The sequence below is a fragment of the Ciconia boyciana genome, chromosome 4 (assembly GCF_034638445.1).
Source record: "Ciconia boyciana chromosome 4, ASM3463844v1, whole genome shotgun sequence".
Taxonomy (NCBI): Eukaryota; Metazoa; Chordata; class Aves; order Ciconiiformes; family Ciconiidae; genus Ciconia; species Ciconia boyciana.
In genome coordinates, this window is record NC_132937.1 from 89,580,688 (window position 1) to 89,607,650 (window position 26,963).

Consider the following 26,963-nt stretch of genomic DNA (forward strand, 5'->3'; position numbering starts at 1 on the left):
ATGTAATGTTAACATGTAGTGTTAGAAAGATCAGAATATCTAATTGAAATTTAGTGTAATAAAAGGTTACTGAAGCTTGTAATAGAGGCATGACTGAGTTCTCCTGAAATTGGATCGATCACAAAAGATCTCAGGACACAGGATGCATTTACTAGTCGTTACGCACAGTCTAAAGCAGCAGCAAATATGTTCCTCTGACTTTTTTTTACACTGACACAAAGTTAATGTTAAAAAAAGCAGGAAAGCTTTTCTTTTTTTGACTGAGGAGGTTATAGTGTCAGAAAATTCTGGCTTTAATACACTTGACTGAGCAGAACAGAAATAAGTAGCAGGCTGAATCAGATCTTGATGCATGGCTGGAAGTGTATAGTGAGAGATTAGTTATGTATGCTGAGCTGAAATGGGTTCACTCAAGGCATTATATGAGAATAATTCACATCAGATCCATGTCTAGGTTACAGCTAGAGTAATCACATTAAGAATGTCTATACAGTAATGCCAGAGAGATCAGAGTCTGATCCAGAAGCTTTATCATTGGGAACACGGTTTTAATGTCTGGCCACGATTTTGATAGTTTAGTTCAGAACTAAATGCTAATTCATCTCACCTGTAATTTGGCTCACTCGTTGCAGTAAAAATCTCAGGACAAAATTTCAATTTGGTGTATATTTGGATAGCGCTGTTGCATTAAATGGAACAACATCAATTTAAATCAGGTGAGGCCCATTCCTTTCATCTACTAAAGCAACATGAAAAACAGTTTAGTGTTGCATGGCAAAGCTGGATCTGATTCACTGTTAAAACAGTTTTATTCGGTTTACACACTGGAGAGCAGAGTCGCATCCCCAGTCATCGCTTGTTTCCTTCCATTGTGATTTCATAGGTGATCCATGAGCTATTTGGATGTTGTGAAAAAATACTAAAATTTAAAGGGGAGATTAAGCAATAATTAAGAGTCTTTTATCTGTTACTGGAGAAACTGAGGAAATTTTCTTAGGGGGGAAACAAAAAAAGGCAGCAACAAGGGAAAACCCATTCACAGTCACTTCTAGATGAGCTGATTGTAGATGGTAAAAGAGAGAATATATTAATTGTGGAAGAACCTTTTGGCCATCATTAGGGATCAGAGACCTGTTGGCTTTGTGCTGCTTATCTAGGGACAAGTAAAGATGGTTGCTTCCCAGGGAAGCTGAGTTGTCTCTACACAATACTGTATGTAACTCTCCTACTTTGAGGACATCTGTTTTACCCACATGAGGATTACCGTCTTCTAAATTAAAACTCTCCTTCCCTGGAAACACAGAGAGGAAGAAGTGATATATATATTCTACCTTGTAGTGCAAACCATCCACCCTAATACCAATGTTCTCACACTGACCCTTTCTTAACCCATTGCTGGCTGTTCCTGCAAACATGGAAATACTTTCCCTGTAGGAATGAGAAGAACAGCTTGAATGAGCAAATCAGGAGCTATGAATCTGTGCTCTTGTTTCAGTGCTTCAGGTTTTTCTAAGCTTGGCATTACATTCTTTCCTCTTAAACAGCTCTCTGGAGTTTGGTCAAGGGACCCAGAATCGCTGGAAGAACCACTTTGTCTCTAGTGAGATAGGAGGTGTTTGGTTGTTGTTTTTTAAAAAAATAATAATAATGTAAAAAATCACTCCATTACAGATTTTGTATATCTGTAACAAGTGTGAGCATCAACGTGTCATGTTGTTGTAGTCACATAGGCTGTCATGCTTCAGTGAAGGCTAAAGAACTTTTCTTGGACTTTGGATCCCATTTTGTGCCAAAGCAGCTGAGGACATGAAAATTTTGGGGCTCAGGTGGGAGCTGAAAACAAAATTCAGAGGTCAAAGCTAATGCAACAGGTCTAGTACAAAGGAGTAGGAGTCAACTGAATGGAACTGAGATCCCAGATTTGAATTAACCTAGGGGATGCCTAGGTTCAAAGTGCCCTTTAGTTTTCCTGTATTTTAACTGCATCTTTACCAGGTAGATACACCTAGTTACTACATGCCTTGGGAGTGTTATACAGCTTTACGCGGGCTCTGTGTCAAGGTTGTCTAGTGGAAGCATTGTGAGTAATGCTGAAGAAAAGGAAAAAAAAAAAAGGCTGAGGCCTGATAAATGCAAATCAGTTTTGAATCAGGATTACCCTAATTTCTGAGAGGGAGGCTTCTTTAATTTCTGGATTGTCTTTGTTTCACTCAGTATTGCCCTGTTTGCTTGCTTAAGAAGTAATGGTGATAAACTCTGTTAGTTTATAAGATAAAAACTTGTCTGCACCCCACAATGTAGCACAGAGAGAGATTGGCAGGTGCAGGAGCCTGAATAACACTTGCCTCAGCTGCTCCCAGCCCCATCACACGAGCCATCAGCCCAACAAAAGCCCATCTCTACAAACCCAGAGGAGCACAGGGGCACAGTGGCAGGCAGGAACCCAAATTAAGGACTTGCAGGAAGGGCCCCTCGCACGATTGTCCTGGGGGAGCCTCACCCCGATGGCCTGGGAGAGAAACACATCAAGGCGAGTCAATGCTGGAGCACTTTATGAACTTCCTGAGGGTTGCTGCCTAGAGATAGGGGACATATTATGGGATGCAGAGGAAGAGCACTTCAGGATTACACAGGACCTATTGTGGGATGTTTAGGGGAGGAACCAAAGGTAGAGAAAGGCATGCGTCTAGGTGTTTTGGGAAGGAACAAGCATATGAAAATAGAGGGATGAAGGGATAAAAAGGACTGGTCATGTTTAAACAGCAGCTGGTCAATACATTTCTCTGGTTTTCCCCTGCGTGTGAACAGCAGTATGTCCTCTCTTAATAAACTCCATTTCTAAGTATTTTCCTGGGTGAGGGACTGTATTCTGTAGGGGTGTGTTAGTATGGGGTCTAAGTGCCAGCACCTAGAGTCAGACCATAGGTTGGAGGGCCCATGTGTCATTGGTACCAGCAACTGGAGAGACCAGAATGAGTGGACTTAAGTGCCAGCAGCTGGACTGAGACCAGGGGTCAGAGATCTGTGTGTCTGTGGTGCCACTGACTGCAGTGAGTGAGGGCATGCGGTAAAGCGTGTGACTGCTAGCAACTATCAAGCTAGACTATCCAGTGAGTGGATATTGTGGTCTGAGAGCCATGTGCGTGTCTGTCTCTGAGGGTAAAGCCACAGGAGGGGCTGGCTTTTGTGGGGACCAAGGCAGTCTTGGTCATCTGCTGTGGAGCTCTGTATGTGTGTGCACGCACGTGTGTGAGGGGGTCCATACCAGCAAGTGGAGTGGGGCTGAAGACTTGGTGGTCCATATGTCCAGGTGCCAGGATCCAGAGACAGCTACAGAGCAGATGCTGTGTCTAAGCCCAGCTGCTGGAAGGATGCACTTTGTACATATGTGTATACGTATATATCCCCACTAGCAGACCTCCATCCTGCTTAGCAAGAGAGAGGAACGGAAGAAGCTGTTGGTATTCCTGTGACTGCTCTGTATGTATGCCTGTGTTGATCTGGACATGTGTATGTATATATATGTGCTGTACATGTGTTTATGTGTATGTGCTTACTGGGAATGCATGCTCCACCTCACTACTGGTGGGACCTGGGGGCATGGAGCTGTGGCAGCCTTGCCTCTGTTGGTCTGCTGGATTCTGCCCACCCTAACAAATTACAGTCATTTTCTCTCAGCTAGGGACCAGCAATTCCAGTAGGAAATCCACAGTCTCATCTAAGTGTTTATAAAGTACCCATCTCACCTCATTCATTTTACTGAGGGCTGTACAAGTGAAGGAACATTTGCAGGGATAAGAAGAAAAGATTGATCTTTATTGGAGTATCTGCCATGGGGAAAATGGAGAGGTCATAGCTTACCAGAAAAGCAGAGGTGGAATACCCTACAAAGGCTGTTTAGCTTTCCAAGGGAATTTCCATCTGGCTGTGCTCTCAGACTCTTTGTGTTAGATTTTTGCGACTCTAGTGTTCTCATCTGCTTGCAATCAATGGTAATAAACAGTTAGACTAGCATTATTGTTCATCTGTCTGTAAAAGGGTTATCTTGGCAGCCAATAAAATAGCAGTCATGAAAGCATGTCCACAGTGATAAGAGATAAAAGGTTCCTAATGCTTTCTCACTTGTACTAGTCAGTGCTGGTCTTGTTAAAATTGTGTGTTTGTGTGGTAAAATAAGAAACCAAAATGCCAGACTAGATTCCAGGAGAGAGACTCACTTGATTTTCCTGCTGAGCAGCATTTCTTTCTTTCTGGGAAGAGTGCAAACATCACTATATTTCTTCTCTCAGATGTGAAAAACCCTTAGGCCTGAATCACAGAATCCAAGAAACGTGATAGGGAAAGCTCCACCCAGCCAACTTGTTTACCCCCAGCTGCACAGGAAATGTTTCATGCTGCATGTGTTTTTAGAGATCTTTGTCAGTCAAATTACTCTTGGGAGCAAGCCTCTAATAGGGCACAGATGATGTCGAGCTTAGGGTGAAGTTTTACCACACACAGCCAAATTGATCTAATAGTTAGCTCCTACCCAAAGAGTTGGTCCTGTTTCTCTCCTGATTGGCCTCAGGACTGTTTCAGCTTGGGAAGCTAATGTGCCAATCCCCTTCCCTTTCTCTAAGAGAGGTGGTGGGGAGAAGGACGATTTTTTGCTTGCTTTTCTACCTTGAACTGTCTAATCAGAGTAGAGCTGGTGCTGGCACATTGGTAGGACCAGAAGAACATGGCTTTTAGCATGGGAGCAGTACCTGCTTTCATCAGCAGGCAGCATTTAGATCACCTGAGATGATATGTTTGGGCTTGGATGATCTGATCTTGCTGATTTCCCATGGTAAGGCCTCTGAGGAAAAAAAAAATATTTTCTTAGCTTTTAGAGTGATGTTGACAATTTGGATCAGGTCTCTTTGCCTTCAGACCTTTTTAAAAGGAGATGTGACACTAAGAGGCTGGAAACCTGGTATTCTGAGTTTAGGAGCCTGTGCTGTGTAGAAGGCAACCTGAAGTAGTCACGTGATCTTGTCTCATCATGACATCCACAAGTCCCATTTTGCAGGAGAGGGAAACATTAGCTATATTGCAGAGTGTCTCAGCTCCTCATTTCTAGTACTGAGTCCTGAGATTGGCTGCAGAATGTAGAACAGAGCAAAACTGTCTAAAACCAAACTAATAAAAAGCTACCTTACCAATTTAACCTGAGATTTTTGACTACTGTATGTGTGCTACAGACCTCTCTTACAAAGTTGATGCCACATACAAATCAGTCTGTGTTGTATCTTAGCCTGTGTGAGTATTAGAGGCTACAAATGTGAATTAATATTATTCCACTTTACAATATACGCATAGAATGATTCTGTAGGCTATTCTGTATCATGCTCGTAATAACAAATAACAGAGCATTTCTGGTCATTTACATCGGATGGAGGGCAACCACTGTTCTGATGTAATGAAAACTTCTTTGTATTGCTGACAAATCCTTTTTATTTCAGCATGGCAGTTTGCTTGTGAGAAATGTCTTGAACAATGTGGCATGACTGTAGGAAGACTGCTAACTGAGTAGTGATGCAGAATTGCCCAGACATGGTGACGTGAACCCTCAACTATATGTGCCAGGTGTGTTTATAATTTTTAAAATTTTACTTCATGAGCTAATGAAGACTGATTTCTGACCTCCTTTCACTTGATTCTCCAACTCCTTGTGTTCTGTCAAAGCTTTCAGAAGGTAAGACAGAGGACATACTGTAACTAATTTTCAACTCCACATGTGCTGAGTGATTAGGTTTTTCCTTAGTGAGGTCAGTAGGCTTGTTTCATCCCTGTCCAGCTGCTAATTTTGTCCTCCTCCTCTAGAGGATGGTATTTATTTTGAGGTTTGAACTGCTCTCTCAGACATCATGGAAGGTGGATGATGGTTCAGAAAGTTATCGTGGGAAGCAAGACAGACAGTTGGACTGTGTAGTGTCTTGTTTCTAGGAAATCGGTTGAGAAGTGTAATAGAGATAGAATTACATATTTTCCCTTAAAAAGTTGTTTAAAGTTAATAACACACATAGATATTATGTCTTTGGAATTAAGCATTATTGTCAAGTGTAGTTGCAGTGGACTTTTTGTGAACATGTGAAATATGGTGAGGACAGAGAGTATTGACATTGACTTGGTTTGACAACAGGAGTAATAACCATGCCAGCTTCTGCTTGTTTGTGGCTGGGTTTTTTTTTGTTTGTTTGGTTTTTTTTTCCTCCAGGTAAATGTTAGTCTTTCAGATTAGCTTTGTTTCCCACTGGGGAGATGGTCACATCATGAAAACAGTCATTACCAACAGTTCTGACAGCCTGCCTTGGTAACAATCTTGGCTAAAGGATTAAATGTTAAATGGTCACACAGACACTTCTCTTTGTGGTTGATGGATTATCAAGTAACAAAGTTGTTGTTGAAGGCTCTTATAAGCCTTGACAGGAATGTGTGATCACATAGGTTCCTGCAGCAGGGCAGATCCGAGTTGGGACTGGCTCATGTTGCTCCATGAAAATATGATTGTATCTGTTCCCTGTCTGCCATGTGCATAAGAGTGTTTGGGGTACCATCCATTCTCACACTTCACACTATATCAGAAATAGTTCAGACTTTCTGCTTGAAGATCCCCAATGAATCCAGTGACATTCAATTCATGTGCTGTGCAGACTGTGCCGCCAGAGTGAAGAACTATTTGTACTGTGCGTTTTGCTATTTAGGATTTTGCAGAAGTCTGTCTGTGAAAGAGCTGGCTGGGTGTCCTGAGGCCTCTTTGCTCAATAAGAGATTGTTTGGACTATATGGAAGGAGATCACTTCTGGAATTAGTGAACTGGTGCATGTGCCTTTTAATGCAGTGCAGTTATTAAGTAGTCTAGGCTTTCAGTGCCAGTGCTTATTTCGAAATTGCTCAGCACACACAACAGGCAACTGAGCAGGCTAGCGCATGGCAGATCAGTGTTTTGGACAGCATCTGAACACAGGAACTTCTAATGTGCCGAAACTGTGAACCAGTTCACCGTAAAGCTTATTTCAAACCCTATAGGAATGACAGCTTTAAAACCCTTGATAGAATAAAGAGTGTAGGTTACTGTGTTTCTGTCTGGACATTTGCATGTTAGGCAAGGAGAGGTACTATGGCAAACTGCCACAACATACTGCAATGCTATAAAGTTACTCGTCCCAGTTCCACAGTGATTGACACTGACTAAACCGCTACACCCTCACTCCAGAGGCCTAGTAGTCACCTTCTGTGAACCATGGTTCAGATTAGCTGTATGGACGTGTATCCGCACTGCAGTTGGAGTGGATGTTGAATGCTGCAAGCAGAAAGCAGCTGTGGGCCTCAAACCCCCACCTATTTCTAACAGTGAGGTTAACAAGTTTCTGGAGAGATTGGTGATTTCCTGGAAAAACTAAAACTAGGCCCAGTGAATGAGTCCCCTTTTAGTCCAGTACTCTTATTGACTGAAAAATAACCTGACCTGGAGACCCTGAGAGCTACAAACTTTCCTAAAGCTCCTTTCCTAAATGCCACTGTTGCTTTTGTAGAGATGTATAACAGAATCTTAGTACTGATGAGGAGAGAGAGGAATTCAAACCAATAACAGTATTTTATTGTCAGATGTACAACACACACCTACCATGTAACAACATACTGAAAGGGCTAAAAGTTTTTTATTATGAGTATGGGGCTGGGCTGCTGTTTATGCAGCAGGATTTATCTGCTGTGCAACTGTCATGGTTTAACCCCAGCTGGCAACTAAGCACCACGCAGCCACTCCCTCACTCCCCCCTGGTGGGATGGGGGAGAGAATCAGAAGAGTAAAAGTGAGAAAACTTGTGGGTTGAGATAAAGGCAGTTTAAGAGGTAAGGCAAAAGCCGCGCATGCAAGAAAAGCAAAACAAGGAATTCATTCACTCCTCCCCATGGGCAGGCCGGTGTTCAGCCATCTCCAGGAAAGCAGGGCTCCATCACGCGTAATGGTTACTTGGGAAGACGAACGCCATCACTCTGAACATCCCCCCCCTTTCTTTCTTCTTCCCCAGCTTTATATGCTGAGCGTGATACCATATGGTATGGAATAGCCCTTTGGTCAGCTATCCCAGCTGTGTCCCCTCCCAGCTTCTTGTGCACCCCCAGCCTCCTCGCTGGTGAGGTGGGGTGAGAAGCAGAAAAGGCCTTGACTGTGTAAGCGCTGCTCAGCAGTAACTGAAACATCAGTGTGTTATCAATGCTGTTTTCAGCACAAATCCAAAACATAACCCCATACTAGCTGCTGTGCAGAAAATTAACTCTACCCCAGCCAAAATGAGCACAGCAACACCTCTATATCAAAAGCGTGAAGCAACTGAAATGTCTCTTGCTGGTCCCAAACCACAGGTGTTACAAGGCAAACCCCTGAGATGCACCACTGTTTTGGCAGGTGTGTCAGTTTTGATTACGTGTGATGCTACATCAAGTTAAAATAATAAACTAGAAATGTTCTATAAGAAAAAATCTCACAGCAGTGGCATTGTTGTTTATACCATGGTAATCTAAGGACGAGGGAAGAGAATTACTTTCATTCAGTAGACACAGCTGAGAAAGTGACAGACAGGCTTTCTGGTAGAAAAGAGCAGAAGGAGTCCACACTATACTCCTTGCTTGTTATGTCATTGCTTAAAATGTAAAAATTATTCTGGTTGTCCTGCATTTTTTAATTGAAACAGGCACTTCTGGGTCTGAAAGCCTCTACTTGAAATAAAAGTCTTGTCTGCTACTGTGCAGTTAGTATCACACCTATTTTTCTGTTCACAATTTGGACATTAGAAGAAGAGGTGAAATGTGATATTAATTTTATGAAATAGAAATTTTAACCCTTTTAATACCTGGCTGAGCTCAGAACAGATTTCAGTTTAACCTAGTACTGTATGTAGTACTCTTCAAGACTGCAGAAGTGTTTTATAACAAGAATGGAGTATGATCTTTTTTCAGACTGGATTGACCCTGGTGTAAACAGAGCAGGGTTCTGGTTTGCACTGCAGACAGGTCGTTTGGTAGGACAGCATTTGTGTGGGTCTGGAATTCCCCCACAGTCCAAAGTCTTCTTTGGTAACTCTTAGGAGCAAAACTGAGTGGGACCAATTTTTAAAAGACAGTCACCACTTTGACAGTGCTATTCTGTTAGTGATGATAGGTGAGAGGACAGCCCAGTAAGTACATCATCTGAGAGAGATGAGAGGAGAGAGCAGTATTGGTAGTTACTTCTCTTCTCCTTTATTTATTTCTTCCTCTGCTGGGTCTGCTAGAAAGATGCCTTTATTTTTTACCAGCATTTAGGTCCCAGGCAACCAGGACAGCTGTACGCTGGACTGACCAGTTTGGGAACTGACGTTAAAAAAATCCTTGAGTTGTCAGCTGGGCCCTCCATGTCAAAGGAAAACAAGTAGTTGCACAATTCTGGTTACTAACAACACATTTGCTGTCTACAAACTCTTGTGTCTTGGCAAGGTGATGAAGAGAAGTAACTTCTGGGTAACCTGCATCAAATTTCTGTGGTGCTAAAAGGGTAAGCTTTTCCTTGCATTATTGCCCATTAAGAGTATTTTGATAAGTGGAGGGAAAGTGCTGTTCTGGCTTTACGGCTTTTTCTACCCATCTTGTCTCCTTGTTTTGGGCCACCTTTGCTTTGTAGAGATGTTATTTCATCCGCAAAGATGTTAACTTGATGTTAACTGTTTGTTAACTTGAGTGGTTTGTGGTTTGTTTCTTTTTTTTTTTTCTGTAGTTTATGCAGCAACTTAATTTAAAATGCTCCACAGGAAGGGTGTTGACAACTGCTGTTGCCTACCAAGCAACTAATAATTATATGATGCACCTGTTCGCTTCCAGCGTGGGGTAAGAAGGAAGGGGAACTCCCAGCACTGAGTGCTTAGCACTGACAGTCTTTTTTCTGGACAGAATTTGAGCTGAAGGATTAAGTTTTTGCACCTCTGTAAGGAGAGTTGGGATGGGATACTCACATAGACCTTTGGATCTTGAGCAGAGATCAATAGTAAGCTGTTTCTAAGGAGTTTAATTTCTTACAAGGAATATCCTTACAAGTAGTATATACCCTTATAAGTAATATCTTTATAAATATAATGCATATTTCTAATGAGGTCTTGAACAAAATAATTTCCTGAATTAAAATATTTTTTCCTTAATTTTGTTGTTATTGGCAGCACCAGAAGTGTTATTAGCAAATGGAGACCTGATTTCTTCCTTCAATGGGATAGTGATAATTCAGCTTGGAGGAGATGCGTTTTGTCCCCCTGATCTGAAGTACTTGGTGCCAGAAAACCGTTCACTGTGGCAGAGTCCAAACCCACACCCAAGTTGGAGGTGTACAGAAATCACTTGAGTAAGTTCAAAAATACAGAGGCCTTTACTCTAGGTGCCCCAAGGTGAATGAGTAACTGTTCTCTGTTAATCACAGATTGATGGACAGATGTGCTATGTTGGAAAGAAGCACAGGAATAGGAAGCAAGATGCTGGGCCTTGGAACCTCGAGAGGTTTTGCATTTTCTCTGATCAACTCAGTTTGCCCCTTGATACAATTTTTCTTTTTCTTCCTCAGAACTTACCGTTTTCAGACAGCAACCTTAGGCGATGTCTTATAAATCTCTTCAGTCTAAAATATTGCTGTTCCTTTGGAAAGTGGTACCGTTTCCAGAGCTAAGAAACAAGACAGTGAAGAAGAGATAGATGACTATCAAGCAGTTAGATGAAGGACTAGAGTACATGCAGGAGACAAAGGTGAACTCATAAAGTAAATCAAATTCATCCTGTACTCTTCCATCTGTCCTAAAAAAGGTAATGAGTCATGTCCATACTTTTTCCAATAACTTGAGATGGCACCTCCCACTTCTACTATTTTCTGCTCTGCTTGCAGGTTGAACATGCTATTTTAATAATTATGACCATGCCTATTCTAGTTTCATGACATTGAAACTTTAAGAGCAGTGCAATTTCCTAGCAGGTCAGAGAAAAAACTTCCTGAGGGATAAGAAGATGACAAGTTTGTACTATCGATTTTTCTGACATCTTAAAGTCCAGACTTACTTCACTTCCAGTGTGAATATATTAGATCCAGAGGAGTCCATTATCCAGTGGCAATTGGGACATACGTTGTTTCATTGAACAGGTTCAAGCTGAGTTAAACGGAGGTGCCAAAGTCCGCTTCAAGAACATGTTTGGGGTCTAGCTTTATGAATAGATGGCAACTCGGAATGAGGCAACTATGGTTTTCTTCCTTGGTCTGCTATTGGCTTGCTGTGTGACCTTGGGCAAATGACTTGCTCTCATGTTTCTTGCTTCTGCTGTTAAACACTTGAGGAGACAAATATTTTACACGAGAGACAGTGGAATTGGTTTTGATAAGAATTTTGTGGTTACATCTTACAGCAGAAAGAGGGGCCATTTGAAAACCAGGTCTTTCACTATTATAATAAAATGGCTCTTGTAATCTGATTTCTTTTTGGTTTATTGTACTGATAAAAGACACCAAACACAGCTTGATTACATTAATGATCTTTAAAGAATTATAAAGAAGAAAAATTCCTCTTGTGTGGTACAGCTCATTCTGCTTGCAGGTGTAGGCTTCTTACCTCTTAGCTTTTTCTGGTGCTTTGTGCTAGCAATTTACCAGGTTCTGCTGTGTCACCAAATGTGTCTGATTGCAGGGGCAGTGTGCTTCCATTGGGTATGTAGGGGATGAGAGTCCTAAAATGTAATGTAAAGCATGTTGAATACTGATGGCATTCCACTGTAATCCCTGAACAAGATCTTGATTTGACACTACTTTTAAGAGACCTTGTCTTGCAACAAAAATGCTTAGGCTGAAAAGCCCTCTGCTGAAGCGTCTTGTCCCTAGTGATGGAGGAAAAGAATAGAATGAGCTGCTAAAAAAATATGGCTGATCTCTGTAGTACACAGCACAGGGGTTGCATGATTTAACTCCCTTAGTGTCCTGACAGCAGAGGAATTAGCAAAAACAAATTTTTACTTGCAAAATCCTTGGGAATTTTGCATTCCTTCCTGACTGCATATCTAGGCAGCTTTTTTCTTTCTTTTACGAGGGATTTGGAGGAAGCAGAACTTTGCTTCTGCTTTTTGCTTTAGACAATCTTGAGTCCTGCTGTGTGCTGCTTTACAAAATACACTCACCCAAATGCAAGTGCTGGGTCACTTTTTTTAGGCAGAATTGCCTAATGTTATTAATGATCCATCTCTTACCAGTAGAACTGGAGCGTGAGCTGGGAGAAGCCTGTGTAACCCAGCCCTCCCACTCAAACAGATAGGTTTGCTGCAGACCCAGTCTCCAAAATTCTCAAGGCTGGCTGCTTTCCATCAAGACAGGCTGCAGAATCCACACGGGATGATGGATGAGAATCTGCTATGATGACCTCATTAACTGGTATCCTCTTTTCCGGGTACTGTCTTCTGCACCATACTGTAAACTAACATGGTAACAAAGCAGAACTTGCCATATAAATAAAGGCCTGGAAGGAGAGCTGTGCCAGTCATCACCAATAGAAGCCATCAGCTGCTATTTTCCAAAGTCTGGCATAACGCTGTTCTCGTCTAGGAACTAGTTAGGATTAAAAGATGGTCATAGCTTGAGGTCTTCTAAGAGAAAGTAAGGTAGGTATAAGGGATTAATTTATGCTGTAGTAGAAGGCTTTACACAATAATAGGGAGTGCATATGATTTATTAGATAAAGGATTTAGCCTTTAGAGTCTGAATTCAACTGGTTACAGCTTTTTAATGTAATGCCTAGTGCCTCATGGCAACCAATACAATGAAAATAAAATAAGGTGACTGGAAGGAGACTGTATTTGTAAGAGCATGGGTGGAGGCCATGTAAGACCATTTGAATTTAGCAGTCATTTACCTTGGATAGGTAAGATCAAGGATAGCTTCTGGGGAACTAGCAAGGAGGAGCAAGAAAGATATGTTAGTATCGGTGTTTTTCAGCAGGGCCAAATTGTTCAATAGGTTTCTAACAGCGTTGCTTAAAAATTGTTATCAAGTTCTCACCAGCATGTTCACACTCAATGGACTTTCAGGTGTTACATACCTTTGCAAGTAAAGTTACTTTAATGAAGGCCAGGAGGGCTTTCTCTCTGCCATGGTAGTGACTAATCTGCTTACATTTCTGAACAGTTTTTTATATTTTCTATCTGTCAATGGAGTTGCCTTGTGTTTAAGAGGAATAGGTCTGGAAAGAGTAACTTTGAAGTTTCAGTGCAGTATGTGTGAGGACACCAGTGGCTGCATTGAAACTATAAGGCCTCCAATGGGATTAGAGAGAAAGTGTCAGGGACTGGGGTTTTTTGTGATTGTCCTGTAGACTTTAAGTCGTGTGTGTGAGAATATTAGGTTTTATAATCTGTTGCAGCAATATCATCTGCTGTGGGAGGCATTTCCACTCTGCTGTATTAAAATTCAGTAGGGAAGTATTACTCTCTCTTTTTTGTGAAGACCCAATACAATATTTACATAATAATTATTCATTTCTAAAAATATCTTGCAGCAGAGAATCACACAATATTTTCCTTGGATATATTAATGAAACCTTGTCTTATGTATAAGCATTACTGTGCTTCTGTTAAGACAGTAGAAGAAAAATGGGCAAAGGAGCATGCCCCTAATATAATGATGTGCTAGTGATGAGGGCATGAAGGGATGTTAAGGATGGGATCTGCAACTTCCATCTCACACTGTAAGACTGCACATCTGGGGTCATTACTTTAGGTGACCTTTATTGTCAGAGGAGACAGATGCGCATTTTTAAGTTTGATGCATCTGATGTATTTTACATGTCAAGGAAAAGATGAGTCATGTCATAGAAATGTGTTTGTCTTCATTAACTATAATGGAAGTCGAGACAAGAACCACATGTGTCAAAATCTACAACAGAAATACCTACATTTGAACAGATGATTCCCTTCCGAAAGGTTCTAACTGTAACCCCTCTGTAACCCCTCTGTAACCTACCACTACGCTACACCTCCTCCCAGAAGAAATAAGTTCCCTGGGTTTATGTACTTTGCTATGACAATAACCCACATGGCTTACCTGAAAGCTTTAACTTTTGCCGTGTTCTCAGTCATGGCAGTGGCAGCTCTGCTTGCTCCTGCTGGACTACTATTTATCTGTGCTGGAACCACCAGTGTTCTGCATTAGGGGAACATTGGTTAGCCCGAGCATACTGCTGGACTGGTGTGTTCTAAAGGGCCAGAAGGCCTCCCTGGTTTTCCTGCTCTGAGGAGCGTAGTGTAGCAACACTTTGAGGACTGGACTGGGCTGGTAACCACAAAGCCAACACATTTCTGTGTCCTGGGTGTCTGGTGATAAAGCATCAGTGCTGGCTAGGTCAGGTGGCTTAGGTGATCAGGTTGTGCTCAGTATGAAATTGTCTCCCTGGCTGGAATTGTGTTGTCCCTGTAAGTCGTACAGTCAAAGTTAGTTCAATGCTAAGCCCTTTCAGAATTTAGCCTGGTTTGGGCGATGTCAATCCAGAGGCATGGTTACCTTACTCTCCCTTCTCCCGGTTTCCCACCCCATAAGCTACTGACAGGTAACTGAGAGTTGCTGGAGTTGTTTGTTAGGAACTTTGTTCGTACATTTACTTGATTTAATATGTGTGATTGTTTATTATGCCATATAATCTGACATTTGGTCCAGAAAGGTGGAGTTGCTGAGTAGTTATATATAATTACTAGATTTCTAAGGGAGGGTCATTAGCTGCTCTTAAAATGGGCTTGTGCTGAGCAATGCAGTAAATTAAGCTGATAGATATTACATTATTGTGTTGTTCATATTGTCCTGTCACATGTAAATTGTGGGGTTCAATTATGTCCTGATCACTGTGTTTATATTGCTGCAGTAGCACTATCGGGGATTAGTATTAAATTCAGCACAATCTGTACTGTTCTTAATGATCAAAGCTAAGCTTCTCTTCAGACAGGTCAGTCTTGTTTTATTAGTTAAACTAAAGGAAGGAATGTGTAATGGTCCAGTATATTTAATCTGATGTGAAAGTTGTTTTTCAAACATGTCTAGGACTCTTAAATGCCAAGGTTTGTTTTCAAAATCACTTGATGATGTGATGGGCACACAAAAAAATCAGATCCACTAAAAGTGTATATTTGCCATGATTTTTCATGTTGAAAGGCCAAATCTTTCTTGGCCCTATAGACTACTCTCCTACCACTTATGTTAGGTAGAAAGGAGACAGAATTACCATTAGTGGGCTGGTTTAGTACACTATTGTAGAAAGGAGCAATTGTGGGTGCATTTTCTGAAATGTTAAATCCTCATGAAGAATTGGCTCTTAAAGCTTCGTAGTTAGGAGGTCCTTAACATCCCATTGCATTGCATGGTTGACAGGTATAGTATTTCTGGAGGTGGTTTCTTCCTTTAACAAAAATAGTTAAAAGGGACTGTTACTACTTATCTTCCACAGGGTCATTGTCATAGTTTTCCTCTGGAAATAATATACTGCACTACTAGCAGATATTTATTTCAGATCTGTAAACATGAGTGAATGTGTATAGGTACGATAGCAGAGAAGGAGTGATACTCAAGTCTGCAAAAACTGACATGGAAACTGGATTTGAAATTTGAACTTAAGTGGAAACATGTTTACCCACAAAAAGATTTCTGCTTTACTTTAAGAAGGTGTCAGTTTGGTCGTGGGGGTAAATTGAAGTCTTTACGAGATAGTTTTGTGCTATTCTGTGCTCCTCTTTACCTCTGTCTTGGGGAAGCAAAGCATGCCTCAGTTCTTATTCTCTGCTTAGAGTAAGTATAGCTTAAATGAGAATTTGTCTTTATACTGAAAGTTTATTCCTGAAGATCTTTCTCTGTGCGTGCTAGTGTTTCAACTCAAAGCAGACAGCAGGATAATAGTAGGGGTTGTTTTGGTTTTCAGGGATACTGAGGCCTGAAACAAAGAGTTGATTCCTTGTATTCCCCATAGATGTCCCCTTTCCTCAGTCCATTTCATAATACCTTCACACAAAAAAGAAGTGCAGCTGAACCAATTCACTTGTTTGGGTTGCTGCCTGCACTCTTGGAACCTGTTCCAGCAAAGTCTTATCTTTTAATGCTCATGTGAACACTAGTGCCGCAGTGCACCATCTGCACCCTAGACTAATTGTATTCATCTGATAATGTCTTGGAAACCAAAACATTATGAAGTCTTAAGCAGACAAGAAGTGTAATGCTTGACATAATGTTTCCTGCATTTTTTTCAGTGAAGCTGTTCTGTAACATCTGCCTGATACTGGAATAAACCATGCAATTAATCTAACAGTCCTAATGACAAAGGGATGTGACAGATCAGAAGTGAGCATATAAGGTTACCCCTCACCCTTTAGCAACCATATGTTGAAATCTCTTTTGTGCAAGGCACAGTGCAGGTATGGAGTATGCAGTTTCACACTCTGGATACAGTATCTCTGCCATGCAGATGAAATATGAGTCACTACATCCAAAGAGCGCTGTCAACAAGCAAAAGTTTTATGTGTCCAGCCTACCATAGATGACAACTGTCCTGTGGGGTTTTGCAGGGTATTATGTCATTTGGCATAAGGGGTGTTGGATAGGTACCTGTGTGTTAGAAATTAAGGGTCACGTTCTGCCTCCACTGGTGCATCTCTTGAAATCTATAGAATGTGAAGGAAACCTATTATATCTCTGTAGGCCAGAACAGCTACGTATTACATCTATGTAACTCTCTGTAGATGTAATCTGCTTCACTAAATTACATTGGACTTTGAGTACTACAGTTTGCATGGGGCCTACCCAATTCCAGAAGAACCCTTATATTTGTATTATATTCTTAAGACTTATCAACCTGTTTATAATAAAGTAAATCTCAGCTAAGCCTTTAGAGAGGTCTGGATAGATTTATGAAAATTATCTGTTATCTTGTGTTGAAATATATCAGCATGACCATTTTACTGCTGTGAGCTTAATTTAACTCCTTCTGTTCAATCCAGTGATTGAAATATATTTGAATCTGGATGTATGCTTGCATTGCAAGATATCTGTTTATTTTTCCATATTCAGAACATTTCAGTTTTGCCTGTTGTCTAGGTTTTTTTCTTTCAGTAAGTAGTGGAAAATGTAGTGCCAGTGTTCATATTTGTTTTAATATAAAGAAGCTGGAGGTGAAAGAGAAGAGTGGTGATGCTTAGCAGAATTTAGAAAATCCTGATTTCTTGGCAATAGTAGATTATTCCATTGTAATTATAACTGGTGTAGTCAGTATTTGAAGTTTTCTCCTTTACTTATCATGTTCCTTGATAGTGATCATGTTCTCTAAATTTTTGTATCACTTATACCACACTTTTCATGCCAGCTTAAGCAGGTGTATTAAAGAACGAATCACAGAATAGTGGATTTTGTCTTGAATTCCCAGGTGTGCCACATGAGTCTGGCTCTGACCTAAATGGAGCTAATAATTTATTTCAGAGCAAGCAGGTGAAGAATTGGGTGATAGGCTCCGGTCTTACAAGTTGTGTAACTTGTAGTATGTTGTCCTGTTCTTAAAACAGGAAGTGCGCAAGAAGAATACTTCTCTAATTGCATGTACTCCCACACATGTACAATAATTTAATAATTGAATCTCTCTGCATATGATGATATAAAAAGCAGCAAACATGGGTGGTTTATACTTTCTTTGTATATGTGCCTGATTGTTTTTCATAGTTGAACCTAGGGTTAGAAACTCCATAGAGACAAAATGGGATGTAGCCAGCAGCCTTTGCTTTGGTGCCTGCTGACAGCCTTCTAAATTGCTGTTTAGCTGGCCCTTAGACTAAAGCCTGTTGTAGTTCCTGGACATGATTGTGAGAAGCACTAAGTAGAACAGTGAAGAAGGGGAGAGAGGAAAAAAGCACAAGGAAAATGAAGAGGATATTTTGGAACAAAGAGAGGACTGGGAGGGATAGAAATTCGTTATAGAGAAAAAACAGTTGGGGAAGGCATTTCCAAATCTTTGTCTGATCTTACAGCATTGCTGAGATGTGTGTTTTCAGCGTGTAAAGCAGTATGGGAGAAGCTGTCTATTAAACTACCATCCAAAGTGCTGTAATCATGGCATCTGCAGATGCACCTCTAGTGATTTGCACCTTGGTACTCCTTGGGTATTATCAGTGGTTCCTAAAGGAATATCTATAGTCTAAGTTTCAAGTCTTGCTGGAGCCAGAGTAGTGGTCTGCAAGACAGTGACTAGTGCTTGTGTAGAAACTTGGTTGTGTGGCTTGCCATCCTGGGTTCTCGTTTTTCTAAAGAAAACTTGGACTTCTGTCTTTGCTGTGTTAGGATAGGGATTCAGCCTTCTCAGTTAGTCACCTGGGTGGTATGCTGTTCAGAGAGCAGATGTATTATTATTTGGGAGTACTCTTGGGATCTGTGGTGATTGCTGCCTCAAAAATTATGATGGCATCTGCCTCTCTAATAGCAGATATTATGTGTGATACAGCTGGGTTTACTCACATGATTTGGGACTGGATCAAAACCATAATGTGTGGAATGCATGGGTGACAAAAGATGTGATTGAAATGGGATAAAGAAGAGCAAGGTAGCAATGCAATTTCCTAACCATTTATTTATGTAGCAACCAGAATGGTGAAAGCATCCTAAAGGGCAGTAGATCTAAGGCTGTTTTGGCTTAATGCCAATTTAGGAATAAATTACAAGAGCTAAAATTTGTGTGAACACAATCAGAATTGTCAGTATTATTAAAGATTCTGTAAAATTTGAATGGATAAATTAAAAAGTTAAAATAAATATAATAAAGCCATGTAGTAGAAGTGCTAAATATATAGTAAAGAGAAAATCTCATTGCCATTATCTTCTGGGTGTTGCAGGATGTGCATTTCTGGTAGGAAGTAGGAGAGGGAAAGAGATACAGAACCTGGGCATGGAGACATTCAACAATATAATAGATACTCGTTTATATTATGATGTGAGCCAGGGTATGGCATCTAGACCACAGTCTGGATGAATGGGTGAAAAGCATGTCGCTGATCCAAGTGCTTCCCATTTGGAAGACTGTACAAAAGGGAGGGGAGGGGAGGGTAGAAACCTCAGGTGCTAATCACATTCTAAGACCAAGCAATAAGTGATGTTTTGGGAGGATATTCTTTGGTGGTGTTTTTCTTCAGTTAAATACAATTAACTTGAATGTACAAATTATTATTTATGTAACTTTCTCCAAATTATCTGCAAAAATTGTATTTTGCAGCCCTCCTGGGAATACTTTTAAGTCAGTTTTCCAGAAGCAGAGTATTAGTGGGTAATGAAGTGCCATGTATTCAGATTCTCAAATGGGGAGTGAGCTGTTAAAAGAATAAGACAGAAGACTCAGAGTCTGAGTGCAGGTAGTGCAGATAGTGCAGGGCTGTTTACCCCAATTACTTCTCTCCGCATTTTGGTGGTTTTCCTGCTTCTGATCCCACAAAGCCTGTTGTCTCTCTTCAGTGATCTTCTGGGTTTTTTTTGCTATAATTATTCTGAACCAACGCCTGCTTCATATGTCTTAAGGCTTATGTGAGTGTGCAAGTCTTATGAAATCTTATTTTGAGGGAATAAGAATCTTACTGGTGTATGAGTTGTACGCATGTGTTTAGTGATATACTGGAGGTCTTGTGAATTCCTCCACTGCTGTAACCACCTGTTGGTTTGGATGTGTCTTTGATAAGACAACCTCTCCTGCAACATATGTTCCGCAACATCTACATGCTCTTAGCAAAACGTGCCAGGACTTAGGTGCCTTTTTAGCAGTTCCTTCTAAAGCTCTTCTGTCCAGCTCTGCTTTAGGAGATGTGAGAGCATAGGATAAGGTATGGTGGGAAGTGGCCTTAAAGTTTCAAGGGTTCATTAAGAAACATCACCACAGAACCTCCCTACTGACATTTTAGTTATGCCAGCAAATAAAAGTTTGTAATGGTGTTGCTCTGGTCGGGGCCTAAGACAGATGGAGACCTTCCTTTGGAGTCACAGCATGTGCTACACACAAGTATACAAGTAGAAACAAGAAGGTATCAGGTTTTCTTTTTTCTTAGTCAGAAATGGTTGGGGAGTTACTGAAACTGTAGTGTGCAAAACATGCTGTATAAACTAGTTCTGTAGGAGGAAGCTTAGCCACCTTGACAACTCCCACCTTCAAACTGTCCCAGCTTTACAGTCAATTGTTGATTAAAATCAGCAATTGGCTTTTAGTTAGAGCTAAACTGAGCAGTGCCAGCCTGTGGGGAACCACTCTAGTTCAAAGTAGAGTCCTTCAAATGGCACCTTCCAGAGACACTCAGCTGTGCTTTCCCTGTTTGGTGGCAGCTATGGCTGCACAGACCACAAGGAGTACTCCATTATTTTGCTTCAGAGTAAACTGCTTGCTATAATGGTCGGGAAATAACCCATCTTAACCCTCCCTGCTGGTCATTTTTGCACGTTGTATGACTAATGATTTTTGTTCCCTTCTTTCTGTAGTATTGGGTATTTACTGGCCACAGCTGTGGGCAACGTGGTTTGAAAAGGCAGATCCTTAGCTTGTAGTGAAGGAAGTTTTCCTCTTTTTATACCTGTTAAGACCTTGGTCCTACAACTCTGTCGCAGTACATTTTTTTGTGCATGGTTAGAAGCAGAGTACTGCATAGTGCAAAATGGTTATAGGAACACAAAAACCTGATCTCAGAGCTAGTGCTGGATGAGAGTTGCTCTGACCACAAACTGTAAAGAGTAATCAAATACTGTACTTCTGCCTATAAGGTGCTTACTGCAGGGGATACTTAAAAAACTACCCAAACCCTCCTTCCAGATCAGTTTTTGAGTAGAAGGTTTTTTTGCTGTGTTAAACGCCTTCTGAAGCACAGTATGGGTTAACCAGTATGTAGAAAAGCCTTTGAAAGTAGTTTAGTTCACTAGAAAGGTAAAGTAGAATCATAAACTGGAAAGTTATTCTTCGGTGTGTAGGGTGAAGAAGGCAGTTTCACAGTTGTTCCCTACAGCATATTGCTAGTGCATTGCTCCTCTAGTGCTGGTGCGTTATGGTCTGTGCAGAGCTATCCAGTCAATATGGTCCTGGCTACTTGCTATCTGCTAAACTGCATTAAAGGACAGCACGTTTTTTCTATCCTATACTCTCCCCAGGTGAACAATCCTTGTTACAGCAACAGTTGTATCATGAATTGGAGAGGAGGCTGGCTGTCCTCAGAGGAGGTAGTTGCTATCCTCAGTGTTCTTTCCAATATTGTTTGATATATCATGTCTCTGACTTAATTTACTTGCTTTCATTGTATTTCAGGTATCACAGATGGCAAAGAAAACACTGTTTTTTTTCTCCAAGTGAGTCCTGCAAGACTGCTGATTTAGAGCTCTGGAGTGTGGACGATTACGTCACCCCAGGTATTCTGTTTCTAGCCTGGTTTATGCAGGGGTGCATATATTTAGCAGATTCTCTGTTTTTCCCCTGTGCATAATAGTAGGTCATTTTGACCAAATTATAAGGTTGAACATGATAAAGTTGCAGGGTGGTGATCAGAGTGGTTTTCCAGAGAAAAATATCTTCAGCCATCAAGTCAGTTTAGTCCTGCAAGTTAAGACTAACATATAAATCAACACGGTGGATGATTTATTTCTTTTAATTTTGAAAGCACAGATCGTACAACTAGACACTTATGACCCACCACCACCTGCAGAGGCTATGCCTTGTTGACTGCATGCTGCTGAAGCCCAGTATGACTTGCCAAGTTGCAGGCTACCAGTAAACCAGAACCTTGACCTACAAAATCATCATCTCAGATCTGTGAAATCTTTTGTATTCTTCAAAAGACACATGTACAAATACCTTGACTTTATGTCTCCTTGGTATGAGTTTGAAAACATCCACGATCAGCTGTAGTTGCTGCCACTCTCCCTATCTGCCATATGGAACACTTTGATCCAAACCACAGGAAACAAAGATTTCTTCTGTTGTTTCATACACTTAGTTTTTCTGATAACCATGCAGAGCTGTGGTTTAAAGTCAATGGATTGGATCCTACCGCTGCTGGACCTCCATTTCAGGACAAGGTTTTAGATTTATGGTATAAATAATTGAAAGATATTAACAATTAAAGTATTGCGCTTTTTTTCATATTCCTCCATTTGTAAAGAACTATGCATTTTGCCTTGCCTTGATCAGCCCTGCTTTATAAAGACAAATAAATCCTGTCTTCCCTTTGTTAATAGTGAAGCTACCTTCGCTGTCCTCCTATTGGAGTGTTTAGTACCCATAGCAATCCCACTCAGTTTTGAGTTATTGGCAGTCAATTCGAGGGGCTGCATAGGTCAGGCTTGACCTCAGTTACTGACTCCCTATGATTTTAGGCAAATTTTGTCTCTCAGCAACATGGAGTTAAGGGCAATTTTTTGTAACTGAAAATCACCATGCCCATGTTGAGAATTATCAGGGTTTGTTAGAAAGGGTGCAGCGCACCAGTTGAAGATGCCATAGCCTCCTTGCAGATCTTCGGTTTGGAAAACATCTCTGAAATCCTGAGCTTCTTAGGGCAGTTGCTGAGGCACTGTGTCACCAACCTGCCTCTCCCCTGTTCACCCTCCCCACATTAACTTGAGCTTTGGTGGGAGAAGCCAGACTAAGGCTAAAGGGTCTGAATAGATGTCAGCTGACCATCTTACATCTGGTTTTCAGTATCTGTGCTTACAGGAAGTCCTATTTTCTCTATGGAGTGTTAGTTATTTGACTCTGCCAGCATAGTGTACGTAACATGACTCTGCCTTTGTATCTCTGTTTCTTTGCCTTCTTTCCCTGGACAAGAAAATGAGTGGTTTTAATTGAAATCTCACTAAGATGAACATATGATTTAGACTTTTTTCTTAAAGCAGACCACATACATGGCTTCCGAAAGCTAAGATTTAGACCGAAAATAAAACTGAGTTTGGCCACTGCATGCAGAGTAGGGCACCTGAAGTTCTAGGGGATAACCTGCTGCCTTCTAGCAGATAAGCCATTGTATTACCTTGTACAGAAAGACCTGCCCTCCGGTTGATCTGTACACAAAGGAGAAGAGTAAGGCCCTGACATGAGGTCTGAGACGACATTTTGTTGCGTATGTTTTGTTGTTCCCTATCGCTCACGTGACCTGACTGACATTTTTCAACAGACTTCTGTGGACTTAGTGTTAGGCTTTTGTATGGGAATTGTGTGGATGTTCTGAGAATGTAGGAGTGAGCAAGAAATCATATTTTAACTATCTCACTGTCTAATCAATTGTGCCAGTGCTTTTAAAACCCAGAATGTAGATTTAGGAGTGAATTAAGCTGAAGAGAACAAAAATATTTGTGAAGTTCAGCCATAGTTTAATAAGGAGTTCTTGTTGTCTTGTCAAAGGAGAGTATTCAGGGTGTAAAAGTAAAATTTTAGCTCTGTTGAAGTCAATATCAGAGCTCCCACCCACTTCAGCATAGTCAAAATTTCATCTTCAGAAACAGGTTGGAGTCAGAAATGAAACAAGCTGGAGGAGACAAATGTGTATTGTCATAGAGAATCACCATGTAATTTAACTTGTAGCTCTTCTTCAAGGCCATTAAAATTTGCTTACTCCTTTCACTTGTCCTCTGTATATTGTTTTTAAAGGAATGAAGGATAACAGTTCTCTGTTGCAGCAAATGCTGCAAGAAGCACGCTACAAAAGTGTAACAACCATATACTGTTGTGGTGAGGACTCCATCCACAGAGGTGGAAAGATTTTGGCAGAAGCAGGTTAGTGAGCTGGTTCTATGGCTACTCCTACCACAGTGAGTAAGCTGAACCACCCAATCCACCAGTATGGTAACTGTTTACAAGGGCGATGGTTCTAACAGCAGCTGGCAAAACAAGGCACATGTACTCATACAGGCTTTGCTTTATTAGTGGTGGAAGGACATAGCAGGTCACAAGGGCTTGATAACTGAAAGCAGAGACTGTTTGTATACTTAAAGAGAACGTGGTTTAGTGACTGTGCTTGCACATGTGCTAGCCACAGCCCAGACCAGTAAAAGCCTGTGAACCAGGGAGAGAACTGGACTAACCTGGGTGTGTAACAAAAAAACAGCATTCAAAGGGACTGTCAGAACTGCATGCTTAATGTGATCTGTCACTCGGTCAAACTTCAACCTCAGTAGCTGCCTGAGCTAAAGGGAGTTCCCCACCTGCTTTGAAGGTTTAGGAGGTCTGAAATGATCGTGGCAAACACTGGGATTCACTAAAGTGGCCGTGGCTGAAAAAGCACTCCCATGGGTTTCCTGTTCCAGCTGTCTCATCCTCTGCCTTCCACACAGACCTTTCCTTATGCTGTCCTCTTCCCTGTGTTGTGTGGCCAAGCAGGGGATTAAAGAAATTGATTGGGTTGAAAAATTGGTGGTTTGTTTAATTATTGCAGTTTACATCTTGGTCTCATACAGATCCCTGCAAGGGGATATATAAACACCTGGGCCAGGTATCATAGAGGAGATGGCAAGAAGGCAGGAACATGAAAGGGAAGGAGGTGAGGCAGGACTGACTTTTCAGAAAAAAATTGTAGTCTTACATACCCCTGCATGACTATCAGTCTGCAGAAGGTCAAGACCTTAAATTCGTGGATGACAGGAACGGAGGCTGAACTTTGGTGTAATCTAAACCATATATTTTTTGCAGTTTCTTTACTGTAGTTCTGAGAGATACCTATTTCAGCTCACCTTAAACTGTATGCTACAGTAAGGCCATATTCCTGACTGGATTGTCGTGGATGCTGTTTTAGTATAAACTTGCAGTGCAGAAGTAAGTGCCAGGGTATGCTCAGTATCTTCATGGTGATCAGTGTACCTTTCCAGAACTTCAGATGAGGTGTAATTACATTTAATACTTGTAAAAGGCACTAGAATGATACTGGTTGAGAGGTGAGTCCTCTGCTAAAATACCAACGTTTATCCCCATGGTGAGAAGCATGCTTCATTTGGGTTAATAAACAGGACTTACCACCTAAGATTTGAGCAGTCATATCTGATTCTGCTGCTGTCAAACAGCTGATGTACTTTGTCATAGAAATGACTGCTGTTTAAGTCAACTTCTGATTGTTTTGTACAAACAATTTTCCTAAAACGAAAGAGGGACTTCTCCTTTTTGTAGTCTGTATAGAAGGGAAATTTGTTGAAGGAAGTGGAATTAAATGGTTGTGAATAAAGCATTGGGATACTAAAATGCAATAGTTCGACCTAACATCGCCTCTGAAATATGCTCATGACAAATATGATGATAATATGATTAATGGCATTTGTCTAAAAAGGACTGCAAACATCATATTTTATCTCCTGACGCCTACCCAAGCCATTGGTACTCAGTCACAACAGAGGGACCGACCCTGTTCTTTAGCCATTTATTATTTTTCAATTTTATCTCTGTGAACATCTCTGTATTTTGGCAGAATCATAAAGCATCATTTCATTCCCTTTGTCAAATGTTGCTATAATATTAGCATAGCTTAGAGATTTTCAGGCAGAAGCTGGTCCAATTTAGTTATTGTTTGTCACACATTACAAAACTACATTCATTTTTAAAGCATCCAGTTTTATAGACAGTTATCCATTGCATTTTGCTTTCCCTTTCCAAACTTTTACCTTAGAAATGGGGTGGAGTGGTTATTAGTCTAAACAAGAAAAGAATCAAAGGTCATTTATATTTATTCCATTGAGCCTTGACGCTTCGAGTATGAAAATATTATTTATGCTGTTTTCTGTGATCTTTTACAATTGTGGCTTTTATTAGTCTCGTGAAATCACTTGGTCCTTTTTTTTCGCATGCACAAACAAATCAGAGGCTAGTTATTGCATGTCAAACAAACAGATGTTGCTCTGTGTGGGAACTGTTTCTGACTATGGGAAGGCTTCTTTCCAGTCAGTGCTTTCCACCTGAGTACCTTGAGGCTGCAGTGTTATTATTGTGGTTATCACATATGGATTAGTGTAAGGTAATCGTAGTACCTTTAGAGGAAAGGGAAGAACTTGGAGAAACCCCAGAATCCTTTCCTGGGGAGGACTTTAAGCCAAGTTCTGATTTTTTTTCCTAAAGTTTGTGGGACTTTTACCACAATAAAAAGAAGCAAATTCTCATCCTGAAGCATCAGTAAGCTTCCTTTCACTGGATGCTACCATTTACTATTGTTATTTTGTGTATTAATTGACATGCTCTAGGTTTCATGTTAATAACACAGAAACCATGGACAAAGGCTGCAGCAGGACGTTGCTGTCCTTAATAGTGATGGTTCTACTTGCAAACTTTCACTGTAGAAGCCATGGAGAAGCTATCCAAGCCAGCACCTGGGAAACTGAGACTTTATTTACACATAGCTGTGTATACTTCTTACAGTAATAATCAGAAACCCTTAATTCTGGGAGCTTAGTCTTTATGGAACTTGCAAGATTCTTGAGGATAGGGTGGAACGGAGGAAAAGATACACTAACCCTCAGAACCTGGTTCCTGTGTTTGTGTATGCTGCTTTTAAGAGACTTTTTCTCAGCAACCTAAATTTGCTTTGATCCTTTTTCCTTTCCCTTTCAACTCTGGCACAGCCATAAGGCAAATCTTAATCTCCTTGTGTACATTATAGGTTAGTAAGGGGAAGTTTTTTCGCCCATGAAGAATGTCTTCTCATATCACGAAGTTTTCACTATGAATACAAATAATTGCATAACTTTTTTTTCCTTGTGATTTCAGGTAAAACTTCGCTGAACTGCACAAATTTAAGTATGTAAATAAGATACATGGAATATTATTGTTCCTACTTACTTGGTTGATTTTTACTTTGTAGATAGGAAAGGTATTTTCAGATTTCAGGCCAGGCCTTTCCTTACTGAATAATTCTTTGTACTTCAGTGTGTTGAACAGAGAACCTGTTCATTG

The 26,963-nt window shown here is 40.8% G+C and overlaps 1 protein-coding gene across 3 annotated transcripts in view; it reads left to right on the forward strand.

Moving 5' to 3' along the window:
- MOB3B (MOB kinase activator 3B) overlaps positions 1-26,963 on the forward strand; it is a 107,227-nt gene that overhangs the window by 9,929 nt on the left and 70,335 nt on the right. For 2 of the 3 annotated variants that reach the window (XM_072860575.1, XM_072860577.1), the window contains exon 2: positions 21,351-21,451. The gene's annotated coding sequence lies outside the window, so the exon portion shown is untranslated. Of the gene's footprint in view, positions 1-10,748; positions 10,843-21,350; positions 21,452-26,963 lie in introns of those variants that run through there. The other variant, XM_072860578.1, reaches the window with a different exon arrangement.